Source organism: Podarcis pityusensis (genome assembly GCF_964106645.2).
Source record: "Podarcis pityusensis genome assembly, chromosome: 17".
Taxonomy (NCBI): Eukaryota; Metazoa; Chordata; class Lepidosauria; order Squamata; family Lacertidae; genus Podarcis; species Podarcis pityusensis.
Window position 1 is genome coordinate 19,391,275 of NC_138042.1, and position 6,000 is coordinate 19,397,274.

At 45.8% G+C, this 6,000-nt stretch overlaps 1 long non-coding RNA gene across 8 annotated transcripts in view; it reads left to right on the plus strand.

Annotated features, from left to right (window-relative positions):
* The window catches only part of LOC308466796, a 37,479-nt gene extending 33,256 nt beyond the window's left edge, over nt 1-4,223 (plus strand). For 2 of the 8 annotated variants that reach the window (XR_013980944.1, XR_013980946.1), the window contains exon 8: nt 1,245-1,549. This is a non-coding gene — a long non-coding RNA (uncharacterized lncRNA). Of the gene's footprint in view, nt 1-1,244; nt 1,560-3,901 lie in introns of those variants that run through there. The other 6 variants (XR_013980939.1, XR_013980940.1, XR_013980941.1 and 3 more) reach the window with 6 other exon arrangements.
* Nucleotides 4,224-6,000: the final 1,777 nt, after the last annotated feature.

Here is a 6,000-nt window from a genome sequence, read left to right on the forward strand (position 1 = left end):
TGGTAAGTGCCTTTGCCCAGTGGGGCTGTGGCCCATAGATTGCAGCAAAATACTGGGCAAGGTTTTACCCAGTATCTTGTCTGTGCAATGGGCTCATGGGGAAAAGCTGTCCCATGAGCCCTTGCAAAGGGGAAGTGAAAGCCTATATAAGGCTGCTTCCCCTAGAACTCATGGCTATTTTGCTCGGGAGCTTCCTGCCTTCCCACCCACAGGATAGAGGCTTCACTGAGCAATTTTGGGTCGCTGGTTGACCTCATTGGGTCCCCCCCCCCCCGCCTTTCCCTCAGTGAAATTATGGCCTTCCTTTGTTAGGCGAATGACGTTTGTACGAGGGCGGAAATGGTATTGGGCAGGATCAACATAGTATGGGGCCCCCCATAAGGTACCTGAGAGGAGAATTGAGCACAGCACCCCCAGGCTTGAGGTATCAGCCTCGTAGGAATCTGCACCCGGGTCGCCCAGTGAGAGCTTGCTTGGCTTGCACCACGGCAAGGTTCAACATTGTTTGACTCCCATCGCACAAGCTTGAAGTGGTGCAAACCCAGTGGATCCATTCCATCAACATGGGGCTTCTGGAATGATCGACTGATCCTGGCTTCAATGCCATGCCAACCCTTGCCCTGCCTGCGGTTGTCAATGAAGATTCAGCCTGATTTTACTCTTTCACTGTTATACAGTCTGCTTATTTTGCTGCTCTCATGGGTCACATAATGTGTCTGCCTCGGCAAATAAAGATCCTGTCCCTTTGGGGGCTCTTATGAGATCTGTTTCTCTCCCTTTTTGCATGCTAGAAATAGCTTAAGCTTGCTGTTTTTGTTGTTTTGCAGCTGATATTTGTATTTTAATCTTTTATTAATACTGTAAGTAAGCTATCTAGAGATCAATGTGGTTGATGGTGACATATGACTGTTGTAAATAAATCAATATAACCACATATGATGGGGACTGATGGGAAAGAAAGTGATCCCTAAAGCATGAAGGCCTCGATCCATTTAGGATTCCGTGCTGCTATGTCCTGTTTTGCAACATAGCAACTTCAGAAGTTGCCTTTGATTATTTTTTGTGCAGACATCTACGCTCCATACAGAAGGAAATGTACTGAATGTTCTTCCGCGATTATTGTTCCACTAGGAAATCATTACAGTAATACCCTGCAAGCTGAGTAATTACTATTTACAAAGATCTGATACAGTCTTATATTTTCCATTAGTACTGAACTATACTAATTTCCTGTCTTTTTATAGTGTAGGCACTTGGGATTCCAACTCATTCTCAGAACTCTAAAACCATGAGCGGTGAAGAGGAAAAACACCATTTTCTCTAGGATAGATGGTGGCTCACACTTCATCACAGGAAATTCCAGGGCGATGGAGGCAGGCCATTATAAAGCTTGGCTACTCAGTCCCAAAATTCTAGAATCAGCAGTGCCCTGGAAAATGCTGGGAAATAACTGGGGAATACCAGTTAATCCTGAAGTCCCACGTGCGTGGGGAACTACAAAGAAGAAATGGCTGGCTGGCTGAATTCAAGTAAGCATGCAGGGCTTGACTCACTCTTTAGCCAAAACAGCCCCCAGCTGAGTGTAAAACACGGGAAATATAGATTGTTAGACCTTTAATGTCCCAGTGTTAAGCGCTTAAAATGCTGCTTCCCCCGCCTTTACTCCTCTCAAATAGATCACAAACTTAAGTAAGTTTAAATGCTTTACTTACAGTAGCCATAGGCGTCTCACTCATGTATCGTTCAATGCTTACAGCAGAAAAAGCATAGGCAAGGTAGTCTTGGTTACAAAATACAGAGGTTGGTCTCAGACACGTGGTCTGAGTCTGAAGTCCCAGCCATGTGCACAGCTTACACGGTTCAAAGCGGGGGTGGGGGGGAGAGATGAATCGGAAACAAACAATACTTCCTCCCTAAAGGTAAAGCTCCTGCCAACCTAGCAGTTCGAAAGCACGTCAAAGTTCAAGTAGTTAAATAGGTACTGCTCCGGCGGGAAGGTAAACGGCGTTTCCGTGCGCTGCTCTGGTTCGCCAGAAGCGGCTTAGTCATGCTGGCCACATGACCCGGAAGCTGTACGCCGGCTCCCTTGGCCAATAAAGTGAGATGAGCACCGCAACCCCAGAGTCGGTCACGACTGGACCTAATGGTCAGGGGTCCCTTTACCTTTACCTTTACCTTTACCTTTAAAGGTAAGGCGCCTAGCTGCGCCTTCTTTAACAATTTACAACTCTGTGGTCCTTAAACCCTTTCTTATTGGCAAAGACAGTTGTGTTTGACGGCATGAAATCTCCCACAGAAAGGGGAGGTGAAAAGCCATCAACAAAATCAATCCTAAGGGATGGGATGAGAATGATCTTACATAGAAGTCTGAACAGGAGTGAATGAAGTGGCCATCATTTTCTCACTCAGTGGCTCCTAGATGAAAGATGCCCACAGGGCTGCCGTTTCAGCAGTCCTTGTGTTATTAGTAACCGACATCCCACCAGCAGGAATTGGCTATGAATTATCCACAAATAAGCTTAAATGTGACTGAACACATTTGTTTGTTTCTTTTGATGATGGGAGAATTCTGTGAAAACAAAAGATCAGAAGACAGGACTAAATTGCAAAGCCACTTCCAGGCCTGCCCCTGGAGGTGGGGTTGCGGGCATCACGCCCTTCCCCACGTGAGCGGGGGCTGGTCTCAGCCCCCGCGAGAGCAGGGGAATCCCATCCGGCCACGCCTCCCGGCCAGCCAATCGGCTGGCTGGAGGGGGCGTGGCTTGCCCTATTTAGGGCCGGAGCGGAGGGGGCTCGCCCTCTCTTCTCCGGCTAGCCCCACGTTTCCCCACCCTCCCTCCCTTTAGTTGGGCTTTAGGTAGGTCTGACTTTGCTATGGGCTTCGGCCTGTCGCCGCAAGGGGCATGGTAGGAATTTTTCCCAATTGGCAATTTCCAGCCTTTTGGTTTTTCGCCTACCTCGTAGCAACTCGTCACAACTCTTCGGCATTGGCGGTAGGCATTGGTAAGAAGGGGTTAAGAGGATGTGTTAGGGGGGAGGAACGCCATCACCTCCCCCCAGTGAACGAAGGGTGGTCCGTTAAAGGACTCCGGGGGGCGTGGCCCTGTCCGAAGCCTATGGAGGTGTGGGCCAAAGGCACGCCCCAGAGCGGTGACCCGGGGGAGCTCCTAGTCGACGTGCCTCGGCGGGAGACTCCCCCGATCAGTGTTAACCCTTCACCGTGCCTCCAGCAAATGGGCTGGAGCCGGATAGTCGTTAGGACCAATGCCTAAGCCAATGCCTCTCATTCCTGAATTCAATAAAGTTGTGGCCTAATTCGCCCAATTAACCTTAATTATGGTGTCTCGTGTGTTTATTTATTCTTGGTGGGGGGCGGGAACTCGCCACGCAATTTCCAAACTGGTTGATTTCCATTTAAATGGGAAGCAAAAATCCCACTGTCCCGAGGGGAACAAGATCTAAAAAGCAAAAGGTTCAGAGTTACCTCCTTTTGTGATGGTTTTGAGCTTTCCCACAGGTAGTGATTACCAGTGACTCAGTAGACAGAGGCCTCCGGTCTGAATTCTTTATTACATGTTACTCAAGCAATCCAAACTCATCAGTTCTGGTAATATTACCTCTTCTGAAGAGCTAAGCTTTTGGAATCATGCAAATTGAGGCTTTTAAGAGAGAGATCAACAGACCCTTGCTTCTGAGTGGGATTTCTTTTTTCAGAGTGCTGTTTTTATTCATTAATTTCCAACTACATTCACATATTATAGGGATCAGAGGGGGAAGACATCTGAGTACACATAATATCCACGTAATTGAAGAAGCAAATGGTTCCACCCATTTTTAAAATAGAGCATATATTGTCACATGTATAAGAACCTTCATGACAAGTTTTCTCTTTATTTCTTAGGAAATGGGGTATTTGAAGTAAAACCTATTTTAGACGGAAAGGAAGAGTATCAACATGTGTTTGCATCAATAGGAAATAGCAAAGTAGTGCCATAGAGCTTCTTTATGCTGATGACAACGTAGTGTGCACACACTCGGAGGATGAACTCCAGACCATCCTAAATATGTTCAAAGAAGCTTATGAAAAGCTTGGCCTATTGCACAGTAGCCAAAAAAACCCAATGTGCTGCATCAACAAACACAAAACCAACCCCTTTGCAGCACCACAAATCTAACTTAATGGTGTAATGTTGGAAAATGTTGATCATTGTTCCTATCTAGGCAGTTATATTTCCACAAGGGCCGACACTGATGCTGAAATCCAGCAATGCCTGAGCTCTGCAAGTGCAGCTTTCTCCCAATTGAAGTGTAGAGTGTTTGAGGACTGGGACATCTGCAGGGAAACCAAAATGCTTGCTTACAAAGCTGATGTACTATTAATTTTACTGTGCACTTGTGAAACATGGACCACTTACAAACGCCATCTCCAGCTCCTCGAAAGATTTAATCAACGGTGTTTCTGAGAATTTTTACATATCACTTGGGAAGACAGGTGAACTAATGTCAGTGTACCGGAAGAAGCAAAGATCACCACTGTCAAAGCAATGATTCTTCAACATCAACTTTATTGGACTGGTCATGTTGTTCAGATGTCTGATTATCATTTTCCAAAGCAACTACTCTATTCCGAACTTAAGAATGGAAAATGTAATGCCAGTGGACAACAAAAAAGGTTTAAAGACACCCTCAAGACAAATCTTTAAAAATGTAATGTAAACATCAACAACTGGGAAACACTGGCCTGTGAGCGCTCCAGTTGGAGAACAGCCTTTACCAAAGGTGTCATGGACTTTGAAGACGCTCAAACTCAGGATGAAAGGGAGAAACATGCTAAGAGGAAGGCATGTTTGGCAAATCCTCATTGTGATCAGCTCCCACCCAGAAACCTATGTCCCCACTTTGGAAGGACGTGTGGATCCAGAATTGGCCACCACAGTCACTTACAGACTCACTGTTAAAACTGTGTTCATGGAAGACAATCTTCCTCGACTATGAGTGATTGCCGAAGAAGAAGAAGAAGAAGAAGAAGAAGAAGAAGAAGAAGAAGCCAAGAGGTTAGCACTCATGATTTTGGTGCAACTCTAGCAGGGACTTGGAACGAACAGCGAGAGCTTATGCTTTGAACATACTCAAACCCCACAATATTCTGTTACCTTCTTTCCTCTAGTTCAGTGTAATGTACTTCTGGTTGTAAGGTAGAACAGTGAACCAGGAGTTTCCTGCACAGACATTCCCTTAGACAAGATTTATAGGGTCTGGTTTTCCTGCTTTCAATCATTCATTTCCTTTCTAAAGGGTCTATTCCCCTTCCTACTCAGTTGCTTAAATTAGGGCCAGTTTGTGCCCTAATATAACACTACTTTTCTCCTCTTGTCTGTGACCTGTGTGTTTCAGTGCTGTTTTCTTTCCTGAGTCAGGAAGAAAGGGGCAGCTGGTTGCTGCCTTCCACTCATCGCTGTTATTTAACATCCAGTATGTTTGCTTTCCTTCCACAGCTGCAGTTCTGTTCTGCCTGCATTCAGTCTCTGACACCTTTGCTGGGAGCCAAATCCTGCTCATTTGCATGTGTGCAGCTCCATCAAGCTTTGAGATTTCCCAGGCATCCACAGAATTTCTTGGTGTCCCTCCACCACAATTTCTTTCAGCCTCATTCCATGAACGCATATTATTGGCACCCTTGGCTGAAAACAAACAAACTTTGCTGCAGAAAGATTAGCCATTTCATTTTAGGACCATACGTTTGGTTGAGATGAAACCACCAGGTATAAAGTCAATTTATCAGGATTATCCCGGCTTCAGCTGACCTCACATTGCACCAGTTGTGCAATGCTGGCTTTGTGCTGGTTCACAGCACACATGTATGTTCTCACAGTGGTGCTAAATGGATCGTCCGTGCCATAGATTCATGTTCCCAGGGTTGGCCTTGGATAGACAAAAGTGGTCATAGATGCAGGTAAAGTGCCCCTTTGCCATTTGACCAACTTTTAAAAACCTTTGTTT